This window comes from Ambystoma mexicanum, chromosome 2q (genome assembly GCF_040938575.1).
Source record: "Ambystoma mexicanum isolate Mex_15411 chromosome 2q, UKY_AmexF1_1, whole genome shotgun sequence".
Classification (NCBI taxonomy): Eukaryota; Metazoa; Chordata; class Amphibia; order Caudata; family Ambystomatidae; genus Ambystoma; species Ambystoma mexicanum.
The window spans coordinates 959,212,008-959,232,794 of record NC_090924.1 but is presented as its reverse complement, the minus strand read 5'-3'; the positions used below and the strand labels follow the sequence as shown (position 1 = coordinate 959,232,794).

Here is a 20,787-nt window from a genome sequence, read left to right as displayed (position 1 = left end):
AGATTCTGGTCAATGGCTGAGACTAAAGTGTGGTATCGGAATGGGTTGTAGGTGAAAGGGTCGAATGAAAAGATTTGAAATACAATAGTTTCGAATCAAAAGGATCGAAAACCAAAAAAGCGACCCCTGTTTTTTGCCCCAAAAACACAATTTGTACCTATACCAAGCCCCAAAAAAAATATATTTAAAAAAAGGCATTTGATCATTTTGTTTTCGATCCGTTTGAGTCAAACGTATTGTATTCAACTCTTTTTCATTCGACGCTTTGATTGGACACCATCGGAATGTACATAAGGGAACACAGGAGGTGAATGACAATATTTTGGCCTGGAACACTCTGATACAGTCACTGTTTTTCACTCTGATGACATGCCTCCTTCAATGCCTAGTCACTTATTGGTTGGGTTTATGCCCTAATATGTTGATCATACTATCTTTTGGGGGTATGTTCACACTGATGGCAAGCTATTACTGCTAATTCCACATCGATGGCAAGCTAATTCCTGCCACGGTATCATTATCCTTTTTTAAATACCACTTAAAGTATTTTTTTAAAAGACTTCCATTTTAGAGGGACAAAATAAGGTACAATACTGTGCTTTTTGAATAGCATGTTTCTGTAAGGATATTTATTAAAGTTGTCATGTAGGTTTATCAAGCAATGTGTGTACTTTCCACGGCCGGTTTACAAAACATGGTAATATTTTAGTTCTTGAAAGTGAAATCACCACAAATAATTGCAGCTTGCTGTAAAACAAGGACTGTTAAACAATTTGCTAACGTTTCAAGTGATGACATTGCATAGTGGGTTCAAATCCCTGTTTCATCACTTCACCAAAGTGTGTGATCCTAAGTGATTTGCATAATCTCATAGTGCCTAACCTGTCACAATTGTAAATCCCTAAATATTTCCAAATCGTCAGTCCCTAATAGCGATTTTCTTTTCGGGGTATGCGCTTTGAAAAAAGCCTCTCTCATGGTTTAACTGGCTACACTGCTTTTTTATGCATGTATTCCTTCCTGCCAATACTCTTCCCCCTCCATCCATCCTCTTTCCCCCTACTCATCTCCCCATCTCTGCCCCTGCCCGCAATCTCGGGCTCCACTTTGACACTAACCTCTCCTTTACTCACCATATCTCTCTTACCTCCCGCGCCTGTCGCTACCTTCTCTATAATGTTCGCAGAATCCGATCCTCCCTAACTTTCTACGCCACCAAACTCTTAATTTCCTCCCTTATCGTTTCCTGTCTCTTCTACTGTTCAGCTCTCCTCTTTGGCCTCCCTGCTTCTCATCTGACCCTCCTCAAATCCCTCTACCACTCTGCAATCCCCACTCTCTGCTCCCTCTCCCCTTATGACTCCATCTCCTCTTCGCTTTCCTCACTTGGTTGGCTTTCCTTTCACTCTCAATTTAAATTCAACTTCCTCTGTCTTGTCTTTAAATCTCTTCATAATCTTGCCCCTCCTTACCTTTCCTCCCTCCTCTCTTTCTACTCTCCCTCTTGTCCCCCTCCGTTCTGCTGACTTCTTCCTACTCTCTGTCCCAACCTCTCCTTGCGCCCCCATCTCGCTTCCGATCCTTCCAGCACCTCGCCCCACTTCACTGGAACTCTTTACCTATCCCTATCCGTTCCATCTCCTCATAGTCTTCCTTCCGCTCCTCCTTAAAATCCCACCTTCTTCATCCTTCCTCCTGACAGCCCTTCTCTACTTCCTCCCCTGCTTCTCCCTTCCCCGGTTTCTACCTAGCGATCTCAGCAAATTGTTCTGCATACTGTTCTTGTTTATTTGACTCATGAATTGTATTTTAATGCTTCTAATGTATTCTTGTTGTTTTATGTAAAACGCTTTGGCGTAAAGCGCTATATAAAAGTTAATAAATACAGTCTTCATTCATACCACTGACGGTTCCAGATCTAAAGAGCAGAAAAGGTAAAAGCAAGAAATCCTTACTATGCATACAAAACGCAGCTGGCACAATATGGTCAGTAGGAAGTGTTCGAAATGATCCACAAATTCAAAAACCCTGAAGCTGGAAACAAAGCATTGACACATCCTAAGAGTTCTAAAACTCCACTGCAGCACACTTGAGCAACAAGGATCAACAAACCAAGGACCACCTAGATAATTAAGGATCTTCACCACAAAACCCTCTATGGAAAGAGCAGCAACGAAACCTTTTTGATTCAGGATTTCCTAATCATAGTCATCCCTAGCAATCAGGCAGGTTTGCCAGAATAACCGCTCTTCCTGTGGCTAAGTCCCCTGCATGTGCCTGGAGTTAAGGGATGGTGAATTATGCTGGGCCCGGAGGTGGTACCCGAAAGATCCTCAGGGTCACCCCCACCAACCCCTAGGACTAACTAAGGTAGACTGTCTCTGGGTATTTGTATTTAAATAGCATAAACCTAACTAGATAGAGAACAACAGAGCAATGTACAATGTTATTTGAGAATTACAATAAAAGGTGCAAGCGGTCCCTAGAGAACCCAAAGTCCAGCAGTGGATTTCGGAGGTCCTGGCCCACCGGGGATGTTTTCACCTAGGAGGAGGAGCAAAGGATACTGTGTGTTCCCTTGAAAATCAAGCACTTGACATCCTTTCTGAACTGCAACAGTGTTTGGGCACCATAATTGTGACCAGGAAAGCATTCCGGATGGCGGATTCCGAACAAGAAAAGGATTGTTTCCTGGTGTATGCGCCAGTTTTGTCTGGAGTTTTGTGATGTTATTTAGTCTGACTCCTGGAGGTGAGCACCACATAAGCCGGTGAGTTTTGGGTTGAGGTAGTGGCTCATCCAGGCGCTAGTTGACCTGCATATGATACAGACTACCACAAAGAGCCTCCTGTGGACATAGGTAAATAGTTCAGTTCTCTTAGAATGGGGTTGATGTGATTGCATATTTGATCATAACGTCAAAAAATGTTAAGGCATGTTGAACGGCTGTTAGGGGGCCTAGGTGTGTGGCCGAGATATTCCCTCCATCAATGTGTGAGTTTACTATGGCGTGGACTGTGGTTCTGAAATTCTTCGGTGGGAAGAAGGGTTTTAACTTCTGGAGGAGTACTATTTGATACCAGGCAGTTTGGGTCTACACTAACTCAACACAGGTCCTTTTAAGAAATGTCTTGGAGGTATTCCAGTTTGGAGCCCCAATCGTTTCAGGGATTATGTTCCCATCTGTATGTTTTCTGCAGTGAGCTGTCTGCTGGACAAACTTGTAGCTGATAGGGATAGTGAACGAGAGCTATTGGGCGGTTTGGCACCGCTGTAGTAGAGAGAGCAAAGCAACCTGCTTTAGGGTTTCCTGTCAGCGTCCTTTGCATGTGTCCCGAAGCAAATGTGGTGTCTATGCTAGAAACAGGCTCACTGCACACTGCAACATATCATATTATAGGAACATTCCAATCAGGTGTTTTTGAATGGCAAACCTTGCCACTCCAATCCTTTTACTGTATCAATCACAAGACAAAGGTGCAAGCATTCCCACATAGGGTCCCTGCTACTCTCCTTGGGCCACCCTATAAAAGTTGCAGGCAGTTTCAGAAAAATGTGGGAAGAAGGAGCGGGTGAATACATTATAGAGGAGGTTAAGACATCGTAAAATGGCAGAGGAAGCAGTTGAGTTGAAGACTAATGAAGTTGCTGGAAGGGAAAAGGACAGAGGAGGTTGGCAGGAGACATTAGTTAAAGGTGGAAGAGTTAACAGAAAGAGGATTCAACTTGGGAACCCTCCCGTCCCCTGCACACTTTCAAATGTTTGGATTAATCCAATACAGTTGTTTAAACTGCGTTATATGCATTGTACATACATTTGTTTCTAACACAAATCGTCAGACACAGGAGTGTGAGATAAAAAAATATATATCTTTATAGTTAAGCTGTATTATTTTCAGCAAGAATTATAGTTCAGACAAAGATTATTTACAGTGCATAGAAACAGTATCAATAGATAAAGCTCAAATTGAAGAAAAATGGAGTCCAAATTGATTAGCGACGCGTTTCGAGGAAGTTCTCCTCTTCTTCATTAGGCCACACTTGGACTCTTAATGTAAAAGGAAAGCATAAATTCAGTAAAGAAAATTTTGTAAGCACAATGCATAGACTGTTCATGTCATATTAAATGTATACAGTTAAAAAAATAAATGGCATTAATAGTATTTAGAACATTAATCTGTCCCTAAAAAATAGGGAATTGAAACAATGTAACATGTTCTAATATGCATTGTAATTCATGCAACATTATAAGATTAACTAGGTTGCCCCTGCTCGAGAGAGGGGCTGAAGGTCTACTGAAGCATCTCTTCCTGCAAAATTAACTGTATAACGTCCATCATATTGTAATTTAGTAGAGTAATACCTCTAATGGGATCTATCACGTGGATGGTGAAACATAAGCTAAAGAAAATTAAATATGTAGGTAAAAAAACACACAGATAGTTCTTAGGCTATATCAATCTAATATGGAAGAAATACAAAAATCGTTACCTCTGTGAGTAGAAAGTGCCGGAAACAGAGAACCGGACGGAGCGGTGAAAATAGATAGACAGTCTTCGTACATCAGTTAGTTCCTTAAAACATGGCTAATTCCCAAAAAGATACCAGAAATCTAAAGAAAACAAAGCCTGATCAATGCCAAGCTCAATGTTCAAACGTAACAGTCATAGGTGTGAGATAAAAAAAATCGAGTAACATACCTAACCAAAATATGGAGGGCGGAAAATCATCAATACAGCGGCCCACATAAGGATGTAGAACTTAAGTATCCTGCCGTCACTACAGAGGTGCCTCAGTATGTGGGAATTCTGTCATACGAATAGCCAAGCTGAACAGGAATGAAGTCCTGATTAGTATAATATACCTAGCAATCTGATATGAAGTAATGGAAACATAATATGGTGTTTAATCAAGGCAAAAAATGTAAAGAATTACCGTGGTAAGAATGTGCAAATGGCACAATTCTCAAAGCTGATGTGCAACTGATGTCAAGATTGTGTGGCCGGTCAACAGCTGAAGAATCCGGCAGTAATAGGTCAGTTAGAGTATCAACTAAAGAAAGTGTAAGGAAAACAGAAAAAAAAGGAATCATGAGACTGAGGAACTATTTCCCTGGTCCCTAGATAGATAAATGCACATGCATTCACGCTTACCTGGAGCATAGGGGGGCAATCCTGAACAGAGTCTGTTCAGCCGAGTGGCTTGTTGTTCACAAACCATGGAGACTACATGTGACCATGGAGATAAATAGAGGACTGAAGTAATAGGTGAAGAAGAAGGACTAAGAAGTAAATGGGCCTCAAGGTCGGCCATCTTGGAACGAGGTTATATTGTAATGGAGGTGTAGATCTCTAGGCATTCAATGACAAGAAGTAACTTAAATCGGGAAGCGTAAAGGTGCGTAACTAAATAAATTAAAAGGAAAAAATTCATACAGAACAGAAACCTATTGTGCGATGTAAATCGGACATTACAAATACTAGTCCGCACATCGTAGAACCGGGAGAGGAAAGTTGAGAAAAATAGTGTACCATAGAGTCGAAATTAGCAATGACAAAGGGTCTTGAATCGAACGAAACGCTATGTCCTTCACAAAGGTGGAAGAGTTACCAGAGATTAGGGAGAAGTGGGAAAGAAATAGCAGGAGGAGGCACTAGAGAAAAAGTAAACATCAGGATGTGGCTTGACCAAGTACAAGAGAGGTGGAGGAGAAGGTTGGAAAGAGACACAAGGAGAAATAAGAAGATGTTGTAAGGAGACATCTGGAAGAGGTTGGAGGAAATACCAGTTAGAGAATGAAGATTAGTAGCAAACACCAGGACAGGGTCAGAGGAAGAGGAAACATAAAAGGGAGAGTTGGAGACTGTTCAGGAGGCAGGTGGAGAAGTGCCTGGGAATGGTTGCAGTACGAGCATATGATGAAATGGTGGGGCAAAACAGAAGGGAGAGAACAGGAGGTGCAGAAGGTCCCTTTAGGCATAAAACCATTGCTAGCCATTGAGGAGAAAGGAAAGAAGAGGCGCTTGAACACAGAACCAGAACCCTGTCAAACTGAGGAATATGAGTAGTGAAAAGGGAAGCCACTAGGCAGACTCACATTCCCAGTGGCTTGGTGGAATTAAGATTAGATAGGCAGGAGCAAAAGCAGATCCTGGGTATCTGGCATTAACCAGTACCCAGTAGCTACCACTGGGGAACCAGGAGCTACTACACAGTGTTCCGCAAATCTAATAACAACCTAAGATGCAAACTTAACATTTTGCTTATTTTTTAAGATCCCTTATGCTTAAAATGTCATATAGATTAGCCTTACTGCTAATTTATGTATTCTTCCAAAATGCACACAGTTAAATTCACATGGATGCATTTGTTTGGCATCATTTGGCGTGGGGAGCCAAAAGTAGCTCCTGGTAGCTGTTGTTGCCAAGCTAACCAGGCTCTTCTAAGCTATAGGCAGGGGCTACATAGCTCCCAGTTCCCCTCAATATCGAACCCGGTACAATAAAATCATAAAGGAATTATTTGGCTGGTTAAACTTCACAACATAACATATACATTCTAACACAGAAGTTATGAGCAGGAATCCTTGTGAACAAGGGTTGGCTCCCATCCCCCTGGATCAATTCAGGATTTTTCAAACCAAAGTTCAATTTCAAGAAAGTGCATTTCACTAGCCAAGTTCCACTCAAGGTTGGATACAAAGTTCTTCTCATTCAATATATCCTTCGCTTGGCAAAGTGATTACCGTATCTCCAAATGGTTTTTCACACTTATTGACAATTGTACAAGTTTTCACAACATCTTGTTTGTCAAACCAAAAGACTTTCTCTTCAAACATCAAATCAAAAGTCATATATAAGTGTTCGTCTCTCTGAAGATCAATCACTTTTTTCTCATGTCGGATTTCTCCTTTATAAGTAACACCTCTGTCAGGATAGTTCACTTAAAAAGATATACTTTAGTCAGGATGGTAATACAACAGTTCATGAAAACATGGTAGTAGAGTTGCTGCTTCTTTTCCACCACAACCTTCAGCCACTTTCACAGTACTTCAAGTTATCTTCTTTCTGGTCCACTGGCCTGCCAGGACTAACCACAAAGTATCCCTTTCCCGGTTTACTCGCCTGACAAAATACAACTCCTACTTCTACAACGTGTACACTGTGGAAAAGCTTGTTCCAAACTTTCCAAACTTGAATACTCAATGGAAAGAGTTGAACCAACAACTTCTTCTTGGCTTTGTCTTTTGACTTTCAACACAATTGCCTTATAACTTCTATCACAAATATATTGCACCAAAGGACAATTATTCTCACAGTGATCTGTTTGCCCTAGGCAATCCAGGTTACACTTCTCATCCCCTTGATCCCTTTTACAAGGAGGTCTTTTCTCCTGCAGTCTCTGATTTCTATCTACTCAACCTTTTGGCTGCTGGCAATGTAGTTTACAACTTTCTCCCACAGGGTATCTTGTTTTGGAAACAGCATATTCAAATTGCCTTGATGTGACTCTCAGCTTTATTTGGCTTTGGCAATGCAGGTTATAATATACCCTTATTGCATATCCCTCTTTAGGAAGTGTGTCCCCTTTGTTTTACTATTGCCCTTCTTTGGCTTTGGCAATGCGGGTTACAGTATTCCCTTACTGGCTATGCCTCTTGTAAGGGAGGCATGGTATCACAAGTATGACACTGACACACGAGTTACACGTTTCAAAACCTTAATTCAATTTTCTGGATTTGGAAAAACTCCTGCTTTGCCTTATAGCTATGATGGGAGTAGTCTCTACCATCAAATAATAAAGAAACACAGTCCTAGTCAGTCTTTGTCAAATCAAAATGGCCTATTCTAACAAAACCTAATGCCTGCCCCATCTCTTATACAAAATGTGTGTAAAGGGGAATATGTGTGCAAAGGAAAATCAGTGTTATGACATAAAGGATCAAGATGGCTGAGTCAGCTCTCCTCCCCACATTGGACAGCACAGTGTAAGACAGCCCCCGTAGACAGGATGACACACTCTGGCTCAGGTTCTCAAAACAAAGGCAGTTCAAAACGAGGATCGAGGCCAGCCTGGCCTTACACGTTAAAGTCACTTATTCCAGCGTTCCAAACGTTTGATCACAGTTCAACAAAAAGTTCACGTAGGTCTCCCTCCATCAAGCCGGACCTCTCAAAGCTTTAACAGTTCACATAGGTCTCCCTCAGCCAGGCTCGGACCTCTCAATCAACAAGTACCTGATTTAACGCAGATCAACCTCAGCCAGGCTTGGACCTCGCAATCACAGCATTTGCAGGGGTTCCCTTCCCAACCATAATTCACATTCGTAAGGGGTTCCCTTTCCCTACCTTATCACACTTAAGGTCTCCCTCAGTCGGGCTCTGAGCTTTTACTGATGTCAAAGACTTTTGAATGTGAAAGGCTTTTACGATAGACCTCTGCAGGTCCACTTCGACTTTCTCTTCAGCTCACACTCTTGTTTTATTCGCCCCAGTGTCTCTTGGTCTTGGTAGTTCAGCACCATAAGCACAAATGTTCATAGAAATATTTATCTTAAAGTAATCACCTTTTAACTTCCGCTTTCACCGGGGTTAATCTTGACCATTGGGGATTTCAGAGTTTGTTCACTTGACTTCTTTATAACCAGATATCACCTAACTCGCTGAGACTTTCCAGTGGGCTACTTCCTTTCGCCAGTCCGCTCCATTACTCTGTATCACTGGCTTAATAGTTATCAGTAATTTAAAGTTCACCACAGGTCTGCCTTCCTTTGCGTCTAATCCACACGCGTGCAGCCTTCAATTGTGAGATATACTGTTGCAACTTCAATCTTTCCTTAACACTCTAAGGGAGGCATGGTATGACACTGACACAAAAGTTACAATTTGTAAAACCTTTATTAATGTTTATGGGTTTGTAAAAACTCCTATTCTGCCATATAACCAGGATGGGAGTAGTCTCGACCATCAAATAATAAATAAAACAGACCTAGTGAAGTCTGTCAAATCAAAATGGCCTATGCTGACAAAACCTAATGCTTGCCCTATCTCTTGTACAAAAAGTGTATAAAGGCGATATGTATGTAAAAGAAAATCAGTGGTCAAATATGAAAAATAAATGTGGCTGAATCAGCTCTCCTCCACATGTTAGACAGCATGGAGTAAGGCAGTCCCCATAGGCAGGATGACACACTCTGGCTCAGGTTTTCAACACAAAACAGTTCAAGGCGTGGATCGAGACCCGCCTGTCCTTGCACGTTAAAGTCTCTCTTTCCTGACTTCCAAATAACATCTGTCGGGCTCAGACCTCTTCAAAACACAAGTTCACGTTGGTCACCCTCTGTCGAGTTCAGTGTTAGGATTCGTACACATCCGTGGTCCATCTACTAGAAGTGGCGTGCCTATGGCAGGACTAGAAACTCATCTGTAACTATCTGCTGCCACTCCGTGAATCGTAACTGCTTGCCAATCCCTTCATGGCAGCCCCCAAGCATTGCCAACCACTGCTTGCCAATTCCATCATGATGGCCCCCAAGCATCTCCAACCACAAGAAGCCGACTCAACCAATGAGCAGAGTCGTAGAACAGATGTCAACCCGTAGGGCCGTTTAAAGCCAGAAACCGTATTCCCTGTGTGGCGTGGCAACTTGTTGCCATAGCGCTCTTGTTCTAGACTATCGTTTTCTCTCCCTCTGACCCTTTCCTGATTCTCTTGATCCCCTTCTTATTTTCTGTTCTCTCATTCTGCCTACCTGAGATTCATTTTGCCTCAGTGCCTCCTGCTCTTCCATGATTCTGTCTTCCTCCGTGCTTCGCCTGAACTCCAGCCTGTACCCCTGAAGACGCTGACTTCCGCCGCACCACCCAAGAGCACTAGACCTAGTTGGATTTGTGAACTCTGCCTGCAAAAGGACTCGACCAAGGCTTTTTCACCCGGCTGGGTTTATCCTTGGATTTTCCACTTCCCGTGCCCCGGTCGGCCTGTATATATCAGGCAGCCCTGGCTTCAGGTGAGGTGAGACCTTACTTGCATCACCGGCTGTCCCAGACCAAAACCGTTAATAAGGAGAAGACACCATGACAAGAAACCGGTAAGGAAAGACCTAAAAGATTGCAAAGCCCGTTGCCTCACCAGGACATGGAGCAGATTCAAGAATTGTTTGCTTCGGTTCAGCACCTCTCTTAAGAGGTACAGTCATTAAAAAACGAAAATGCAGTACTTAAAGGGATGGTCTAGTAAACATTTTTATTTTAAAAAATAGATAGGCCACATAAAAAAAAAAATACTAGTATCCTCCGTTTTAAAACTTCCTATGTAAAATTTTGAGCTATTCAAGCTCAAAATTCGAAAAAGCAAGCACAGGGGCGCAGCCATTTTGTGAAATGGAGGCCCTCCTGTGCTGGCTTTTGCTTTTGCGGCACTAATGAAGGAAAAGCCAGCCAGCCGTAGTAAACAAAGTCTACCGCTGGGTGGCTTTCCCTTCATTAGTGCCGGGACTCGGAGGACGCGGACCGGAGACCAGAGCAGGAAAGCTGCAGCTGAATCTCGGTAAGTGCTATTTATTTATTTTTTTACAAAAAATAAGCACTAGCTGCGGTTTTTTTTCTAAGTTTTCCGGGCTGGAGGAGCCCGGAAAACTTAGAAATAAAACCGCAGCTTTAAAAACATTGTATTTATGTTTGCGGTCGCTTTTGAAGCGACCGCAAACATAAATACAACGTTATTGTGTTGGAAAACACTGCGGTTTTTCTTTCCAAGTTTCTCAGGCTCCTCCGGCTCGGAGGAGCCTGAGAAACTTGGAAAGAAAAACCGCAGCGTTTTCCAACACAACCGCGTTGTGTCTGCCTGAATCTGCTTTACCATTTGGGGCTCTCGGGCTCCCCACAGGGAGCCCGAGAGCCCCAAATGTTAAAGCAGATTCAGGCAGACACAACGCGGCATTGCGGAAAACAACCGCGTTGTGTCTGCCTGAATCTGCTTTTCCATTTGGGGCTCTCGGCTTCCCCACGGGGAGCCCGAGAGCCCCAAATGGTAAAGCAGATTCAGGCAGACACAACGCGGCATTGCGGAAAACAACCGCGTTGTGTCTGCCTGAATCTGCTTTCCCATTTGGGGCTCTCGGGCTCCCCATGGACGCTACTTGGGCTACTCTAAAAAATATACCGGTCGATAGAAAGTTAACACTGGGGCCAGTAGAAGGAGTCGATGGAAGAGAACTCGAAATACGGTTTCCTTGACAATGTGGATTAATCATCATTCAGAAACTGTGGCTTTCGACATCATCCAGGTGGCACATTTCCCCTTGATATTGGGAATCCCCTGGTTAACAATTCATAACCCCTTCATAGAATGGAGGGCGCATAGCATTTTTCTAGGATCTTAACATTGTATGAACCATTGCATTCAAGACTCACTGCCTATCTTGGTTATTGCTGCCTGTAGGTTTCTCCTGACTGAACCAAAATCAGTGTTATGTACCACAGTACCCAAGCACTATCAAGGCTTTGGAAAAGTTTTCGAAAAAGAAACGACTCCATCCTGTGTAAAAGGTTTTTGAAAAAGAAACTACTCCATCCAAGTGTGGAGTTGGACTGTGGAGTGCCGCATGGCTCATCCCTGTTGCCCCTAATTTTCAATCTTTACTTTCGCCCAATATTTAATATATTCAAGATGTATGGTTTGTAGTATCACTCATACACAGATGACACTCAGATCTACATCGAGATTCAAAATGATCGCTGATGTTTTTGAGAAGATCAATCTGTGTATGAGGGAGTTTGACGGGAGGATGATGCTCAATCCTTTGCAGCTGAATACAACTGAAACAGAGATCGCACTATTTGTCCCAAAGAATAAAATGCTGGCTGAGAGACAGAGTCCTCCCTCCCATGATTTTAGGGGAACAACTTCGCTACTCCAAAAAAAATCAAGAATCTAGGCTTTATCTGCCATGATAATTTGGGTAGTGAAACAGAGGTTGGGGCGAAGGTGAAAACAGTCTTCCACTCATTACGTCTACTAAAGAATGTGCTTCCCTTCATACCAACAGAGGATAAGGCGGTGGTGGGGGGGGGCTATGACCAACCCCCACCTAGACTACTGCAACAGTCTCCTTGCAGGTATCCCAGCCACACAGATTGCTAGATTTCAAAGGGCGCAGAACGCTGCAGTTAGAGTGGTTGGCCACCTTAAGAAATGGGATCCATGTCTCCACAACCTGGAGATGCCTCCACTGGCTTATTGTGAAGGACAGAATTAAGTTTAAGGTAGCCTGCTTGGTCTGTAAGTGCCTCAAGGGGCTTGCTCCGGATTATCTCGCAGATAAAATTAAGCCTTATTGTCCAACAAGAAAGCTTCGCCCCGGTGGAAAACTTTTAATTTGTGTCCCAAGATCCAACTGCATCTCCAGAGGAGATAGAAGATTTGGCGTATTTGGACCCACAATCTGGAAGCTACTTCCACTGGAGATTAGAACAAGTAAGACCCTGGATGTGTTCAGAAAGAGGCTTAAAACCTTCTTATTCAGATAAATCTAAATGCGACTACTATCAAATTTCTGTCTTTTCATGCTCAGCTCCCTTTTAGTTATCATATGCGCCCGAATATGGTTTAATCCGTCTGGTGCGCGTACGAAATTCCTCAAAATCAAAATCCTTGTCGCCACATTGTGCCGAAGATTGCGTGATAACTTAACATCCTGTAACTATGGTTCCCTTTAATCGTGTGTTTTGGTTAACTCCCTTGGAGAAAGAAGGGCTGAAAGAATACTTGCATCAGAATCTAACCAACGGACTAATCAGGGAGTCAGTGGGCCTCATTAGGAGGCAGGCGGCCATGTAATGAACGGTGCCGGTACGGGACCGGCACCGTTCATTACGGGCTGCCCTATTACGAGGACTGCTGCAGGACCCGCTAAGGAACGCCTGGTCAAACCAGGCGTACTTAGCGGGTCCCGCTAGCAGTCCAGGATGCTAACAACGGGCCCATCATTAACAGGCCCGTTTTTAGCATCCTCCCCATTGGGAATGGGGATGTACAGGGTCCGGGTCCCGCGAAAGGAATTTACCAGACCCTCCAAGGTCGGAATGGCCCGGTAAGTCCCCTTTTGCAGGACCAGGACCTGGAACCCGGTATGGAGGTAGCCATGCTGCTTTTAGCATTGCTACCTCCATGCATGTAATCAGGCCCAGTCTCTCCAACTGGAGCATCGCTCTTTTTCATCCCTAAACGTAACACTACTGAGTTGAGGCCTTGTCTAGATTAACAGGGACTTAATTCAGTGACAGTTAAAGACAATTATCTGCTTCCCCTTATTCCGGACATTATTGATGCGATTCGTACAGCTACGATATTTACCAAATTGGACCTTAGCTGGGGCATATCATTTGATATTTATCAAACCGGGAGACAAGTGGAAAACAGCTTTCCGTACTCCCCTTGATCATTTTGAGTATGCAGTAATGCCTTTCGGCCTAACCAATGCCCCTGCCGTGTTTCAGCGTTACATGGATCATCTATTTTCAGGTCTCCTGTTTCATAACGTCATAGTATATCTTGACGATATATTGGTGTTCTCACAGTCTTACTCTGACCACATTGAGCATGTCAGAACAGTGTTATGTCGCCTCCAAGATAATCACCTCCAAGTAAAGCCCAAGAAATGCATTTTTGATGCTTCTACGGTACCTTACCTAGGATACATACTCTCACCTGAAGTTATTTCTATTGATTCAAATAAAGTATCTGCCATTCTCAATTGGAAATGTTCCAGAAACGTTAAAGACATCCAGAAGTTCCTAGGCTTAGCTAACTTTTACAGAAGATCCATCCTTTCTTTTTCCAAATTGGTCCTACCTATTACTCCCTTGTAAAAGAAAAATACTGACTTTATTTAGACACCACATACTGAACAAGCCCTTTAGACCTTGAAGAAGCTATTCCACACCATCCCTGTCCTCATTCCACATGACCCTCATCGGATGTTTATCGTAGATGCGGATGCTTCGGATGGTGCAATTGGAGCAGTCTTAAAACAAGAAGCCTCAGATCAGTCAGAACATCCCTTGGCTTAATACTCAAGCACCTTAACTCCATTCAAAAGAAATTATTCTGTTCTCAAAAAAGAACTTCTGGCCCTCAATTGAGCTTGTAAGGAGTGGTGTCATCACCGTCTGGGGGCAGAATAGGTAATCGAACTGAGAACTGACCTAGTTCTTTTACAATCCTTTGAGTGCAAAAACAGTTGTCAAGCCCGTTGGGCATATTTCTTCTCCCAATTTCAGTTCCATTTTACATTCATTCCAGGTTCAGATAATGTTATAGCGGACGCACTCTCACACATAGATACTCCTCTTCATCTCACCACCATACCATTTGAGAAGATGTTCCCTCATACCATTATTATCAGGCAAGTCAAAACCTTCTTCCAAGAAGTCTCTCAAGCATATTTCAACACCGATTCATGTCTAGACTCATTACAAAACCAAGACGGCATGTGGTTTAAAGGCACTGGCCTATACCTCCCTATGGAGTCTCTACAGGAAGAAGTTATAAAACAGAGTCATTCTTCCAAGATTGCTGGACACAGAGGTATACAAACCACCTTACATTTAATAAAAATATATTTTTGGTGTCCTCACATGGACAAGCACATTCAACGTTATTGTCTCACCTGCTTGACTTGTGCTCAGTTCAAAAACCCCCACCAAAAACTGTTGGGTAAACTTCTTCAACCACAGATTATTTCCTGTCCCTGGGTAGTTATAGGAACAGATTTAATCATCGATGTTCCACCTTTTAAAAACTATACGTTCATTATGGTGACACACAATTAGATATGTCAACCTGTTCCAGAAGTCACCACCAGCAGCATAAATCTTTAGGATGCATGATCTCCGCAAATCTATCATTTCCAACCATGGGGCACAATATACTTGTTTTCTGTAAATCCTTATGCAAAAACATAGGAATACAATCCTGCTTATCATCCAGATACCACCCACAGAGCAATGGCCTCACAGAACGCACAAAGGAAACGCTTGAGCAGTATCTACTCTGTTTTATATCTGTTAATCAAGATGACTGGGCCGATATCTTACATATCGCAGAATCTTCCTACAACAACTTGCTCAATACGTCTGTCAGGACTGTATCCATACTGCTATCTATATCCAGTATGGAATATCCAAACTGCTATTCTATTGTAACTATGGCTCCATTCCACCTGGATATCATCCGTGCCTATTAACAGTACACCGGTACCCACCGCAGAAGAAGCTTTAGATCATCTTCATCATGTTGAAAAAGAGGCATTAGCACATTTAACCGCTACATGACAGAATTAAAAAAAGTACGCCGACAAACATAGGAAACCGGATCCTTCTTACAAACCAGAATAGGTATGGTTACCAGCTAAATATCTGCCGGCTCATCTCCATAAAGGCAAATTTACACCCAGATTCATTGGACCCTTCAAAGTTACTAAGAATATCAATCCTGTTGCCTTTAGGCTCCGACGACCACCAACCTGGCATCATATTCATCCAGGGTTTCATTCCTCCTTGCTTAAAACCTTTTCAACCAGAACCTAAGTCCCACCACAAGTCTTTGCCTTCACCTTCAGTGTTACGGAATCAACAACCGGAATATAGAGTGGAATATATTTGTGATTCACGTTTCTTTCGAGGTGGCCTCCAGTATTTAATTCACTGGAAAGGTTATCCTTTTTCGGAAAGAACCTGGGGACCAGCTTGTCACGTCCATGCGCCACTTCTACTGCAATATTTCCATCATCTCTATGCGTGGAACCCTGGCATGGTCAGGCTTGCGAGGGGGCATAATGGTAGGATTTGTGCACATCCGTGGTCCAACTACAAGAAGGGCGTGCCTTTGGCAGGACTAGAAACTCCTACTTGCCAGTAACTATCTGCCGCCGCTCCGTGAATTGTAACTGCTTGCCAATCCCATCATGGCGGCCCCCATGTGTTGCCAACAACTGCAGGCCAATTCCATCATGGTAGCCCCCATGCCCCACAAACCACAAGACGCCCACTCAACCAATGAGCAAAGGCATGGAACAGATGTCATCCTGTAGGGAGGAGTCGTCACAGCCTCGAGCAGTTCAAAGCCAGAAACCGTATTCGCTGCGTTGTGTTGCCATAGCGCTCTTGTCCGAGAATGTCATTCTCTCTCCCTCTGAACCTTTCCTGCTTCCCTTGATCCCTTTCTTGTTTTCCGTTTTCTCATTCTGCCTGCCTGAGATTTGTTTTGCCTCAGGGTCTCGTGCTCTTCCATGACACTGTTTTCCTCTGTGCTTCGCCTGGACTCCAGTCTGCACCTCTGAAGATGCAGACGACTTCCACTGCACCAAGCCAGAGCACCAGACCTAGTTTGATTTGTGAAGTCTGCTTGCACGAGGACTCGACCAAGGTTTTTTCACTCGGCTGGGTTTTTTCCTTGGGTTTTCCCCTTCCCGTTGCTCAGTCGGCCTGTATATATCAGGCAGCCCTGGCTTCGGGCAAGGGCAGACCTTACTTGCATCACCGACTGTCCCAGAGCAAAACCGTTGACACGTAGAAGACACCACGCTGTGAGACCGGTAAGGAAAGACCTAAAACTCAGACCTTTCAACAATACTTGCAGGGTGTCCCTTCCCCAAGTTTATTACACTTCGGGTCTCCTTCGGTGGGGCTCAGACCGTTTTCGTATATCAAATACTTTCGAATGTGTGTGGCTTTCTTTACACACCTCTGCAGGGCCACTTCGACTCAAAGTTCAATGTTTAGCTTTTTACTCTTCCCTTCTCGCTGGGTTGTTTTTGATCACTTTCGCCTTTACAGTTCATTCACTTTATCGCTAAAAACAATGCACCTTTCACAGAGACTTTCGAGTGGGCTACTTCCTTTCGCAGGACCACTGCATTACTCATTATCACTGATTTCATAGCTGTCCTCACATCAAAGTTCATTCACAGGTCTGCCTTTCTTTGCGTATCACCCAGAGACACCGGTATCTAAGTTTGCTTGCCAACTCACCGGCTGTGTGCCTTTCTTTCTTGGTTTTACGATTTCCAATTCACGAGTCAAGGTTAGTACCACAGGCTTGGCCTCACCTCCCCAACTCTGCCGTTCACCCAGGAGGGTAGCAGGCGTCCTTGAACCACAATGCAGCCTTCTACTTTGGGATCTGGCTTTCTCCACGTGTCTTTCGTGGCCTTATGGAGGCAACAAACTCCTGTAGGGAACTCCTGTGGTTTTCGACCCGCTGCTCTCTACCCTTGGTCCTCCGCTCTGCTCCCGTAGGTTCGCGTTTGTCCCAGAAGTTCCACTCGTACTCGTGCTACACCTTGCTCAGAGTGTGTCACTAGGTTCCGCCTTTTATCCGTGTGAGGAGAGCTAATTGGTATCAGGTGTATGCACTTAAAGTCAAGTGTCTGACTTTGCCTGACCCGATTAGCGGGACATGCCCAGTACGATGTGTAAGAGTTAGTCTTGTTACTCTCAGTCACCCTCTTCCTTGGCCCAGTGTTTCTGTAGAAAGGGGGTGAGGGATAGGGACATCGTAGAGTCCTAAAAAATAGGATGGGTTAGATGTACAAAAAAGGAGGGAAATACCGTGTCTCACCATCGGCTGCCTCACCCCCACTTCCCGAAGACCCCTCACCCTGGTGATCCACCTGCACTGGTCAACCCCTAGTATCTGGAATCAAAAGCGATGGCCGTGCCCTGTGAGGGAGCTCCCCGGGGACTAGTGGGTGAGACACCCTTTGGTTTCTCACAACACACATTGGACTTTCATGTCGGCCGCCAATTCACCGGCTGTGTGCATTCCTTTCTTGTCTTTGCGGTTTTAATTCACAAGACAAGGTTAATACCACAGGCTTGGCCTCGCCTCCCCAACTCTGTCGTTCACCCGGGAGGGTCGGTGGCATCCTTGAAACACAATGCAGTCTTCTTTTTTGGGATTTGTACCCACATGCAGCAACAGGGAAGCCCAGCAGGGTCTGCAAGAGGCCATGTCTGCGAACCTTACGAATGGTGAACGGTCAGACCTCAAACACAGAATAGAGGCAACATATATGCAACATAGGAAGGAACACAATAGTAGTCCTATTCACCGCATCTAACTGTAACCTCAAGGTTCCTTGGAGGGGCATCTGTAGTCTACACATCCCATGCAGCGCTACTTCTGTCAATTTGGCGACATGCAGAGACAGGGTTAGCCCAGCAGCTCCAGCAACCTGTCTACTGTGCTGTGGGAGGGATCACCAAAATGCCACTCTCTTATCGATTCTCAAGCTGCTACTGCCACAACATGGGGCAGCACCATCAAGGAGAGGGGGAAGTCCAGCAGAACCTGCAATAAGCCGTGTTGTTTGCAAACTTGAGAGTGGGGAACTACAGGAATGCATACACAGAATAGTGGCCACGTAAATTAGATATAGAAAATGGTTTATAGTGACATTTTCGAACGCCATATTTTCGAAATGCCATTTTGTCCACACAAAATTGGCAATTTTTTTTTTTTCCCAATCGATTTTTTTTTTTTAATAAGGGGGTTCCCCCAACCACCCGTTTTTTTTCATTGAGACTTTTTTTGTTACTAACGAAACAAAAAGAAAACATAAAATGTAAAAAAAAACAATAAAAAAATGTCTGCATTTTTTTTTACAAAATGGCATTTCGAAAATATGTTTTCGAAAAAATTAAACCGGATACCATAGAAAATAACATAACAACGTCAGTCCAATTCTCTCCTACTCACTATGACCTCAAGGCTCCTAGAAGGGGCGTCTGTGGTCCACACCTCTGCATGCAGTGTTCCATCCTCTATTGACTTCCGTCGCTCAATCCCAGTGCACTGCTATTTGGAGGCACAGGGAGTGCCATCTGCAGCCTAAAAGCCTGGGCATCCAAGGACCTCAACCGAGCAGAGACTCCCGGGAGGCCCTATAGTCACCAGGCTTGGGGCTGCCCTCCCCTCCCGAAGGCCAAGCCCAGCATGGACTGAGGGAGAAACCACACACTTAGACTCCAAAGCCCAGCAGTGGGGTCAGAGTTTCTGGACGCAAGAGACCACCCAGTCAGCTTGCAGCAACCACCCTCAAGCCTCAGCACCCCTGATTCTCATCCCAGCAGAGACTCCAGTGTGCCTCACACTCACCAGGACTGCCTCTGCCCTCCCCTCCTGAGGTGCAAGCCCAGCAGGGATTGAGGGGAAAACCACAGAGAGCATCCTTAGACCCAAAAAACCCAGCAGGGGGGTCACCTTTTCGGGAAAAGAAGAGATCAGCTGAGCAGGCCTCCTCCATGCTCACTGTCCAGAAGGACAAAAAGGAAAACATGAGGATTATGGGGCTGGTCAGGTGCTTTATACCCCAGGCTATGTGGGGGAGAGGTCAAAGACAAACAAAGAATTTGGGGAAACGGTTTTGACAGAAGCCGGTTGACCTTCATAGAGTAAGTACTGGGATGGGAAAGAGAGGATGAGGACGTAATGACAGTAACATATGAGTAACATAATTGCTGACATTTTACTAGCAGTTTCCTGAATCGCCAAATTCAGAGATGATTGCTGAAGTGGATGATTTACCACCTGCAGATAGCTGAAGATTACTCCTCCACTTCACCTCCAAAACTCTTCGGATTTACAGAGATCGCAAGTTTCCAGCGGCCATGCGTGGGAAGGTCATCCAGTCCCGTTTTTTTCCCTTTGGGTTCTGGGACTTGTAGGTTTGTTTTCCCCATTTTAAATTTAGGAAAAACTTCAAGTTCCAGAATTCCAAGCAAAACCGGTAGTCGATGGCCTTTCCACATATGGCCACGGGAAACTTGCAGTGGAATTAGTGCACATGGTGAACACCACAAAATCCCCATGGACTCCTCTGAACTCCAAAATGGGGATTTATACCACCTTACCGCCAGTCATAATCCTGCGGTAACTCCTCGGGACCGAGTGGAGGTAACAATAAACAATAGGCCAATTGTGTAATGTGCATCAAAAGGATAAAAATTGTGTTGTTTTAAAGTCCTTCTTGATTCTTAAATCGGGGCTCATTTTTTCTGCACCAGGAAAGCGCTGATGGTATGGTATGGTATGGTAATGTTTATTTGTAAAGCGCCTATATAGAAGGCAAGTGTTTCAAAGCGCTCATGGAGGGAGGGAACAAGGGGGGAAAACAACAGTCATTCTGGGTCCTTGAATTTCTGAACGATACATGTCTGCGCAGGCAGAGTAAGCGCATATAATAACAATTAACAGTGTAGATAATAGCCAATAGCTTGGACGACTATTCTGCAGTTTTTCGGAGTGCATTGAGGCGCCACCATGCAGGGAGGGGAGACAGGGGAGATAGATAGGCGATATTCAAGGCATTGTACGTTCAGATTGTGCAGTACACAGACAGTACAGGAGGGGGTATGAGGGAAGGGGTGGAGGTAGGAAAAGTGCAAAGTAGGGGGGGGAATCGAAGTGTGCCCAGTTAGACAGAAACTGGGTAAGTGTTGAGCGGTGACACTCTCATGGGTCAAAAACCAAGTGCAGTAGCAATGCGGCAAGGGCAGGCCTGGAGGCAAGTGTGAGAAGACTGGCGAGGGTGCCGGGGACCTGTGAGACTCTGAGGGTACGCTCGGCAGCCAGTCGGCAAGCGGTTTGGAAATGGAGGGAGAGACGGATGGAGCGGAGAGAGAAGTTAGCAGGGTAGAGGGAGAGAGAAGGAAGAGGAGAAGAGGAATGTCTTAAGGAGTTTCCGGAATTTAAGGAGATCAGGCTCAAGACGGAGGGCGGCTA

At 44.4% G+C, this 20,787-nt stretch overlaps 1 protein-coding gene and 1 long non-coding RNA gene across 3 annotated transcripts in view; both read right to left on the bottom strand.

Annotated features, from left to right (window-relative positions):
* The window catches only part of LOC138569869 (ATP-binding cassette sub-family B member 5-like), a 1,230,756-nt gene that overhangs the window by 948,159 nt on the left and 261,810 nt on the right, over window positions 1-20,787 (bottom strand). The gene's annotated exons all lie outside the window — the stretch shown is intronic.
* On the bottom strand, window positions 3,852-7,355 carry LOC138569043 (uncharacterized). Its single transcript, XR_011303076.1, has 2 exons — window positions 4,492-7,355; window positions 3,852-4,048 (listed from the first exon to the last, which is right to left on the bottom strand). It is a non-coding gene; the product is annotated as an uncharacterized lncRNA (long non-coding RNA).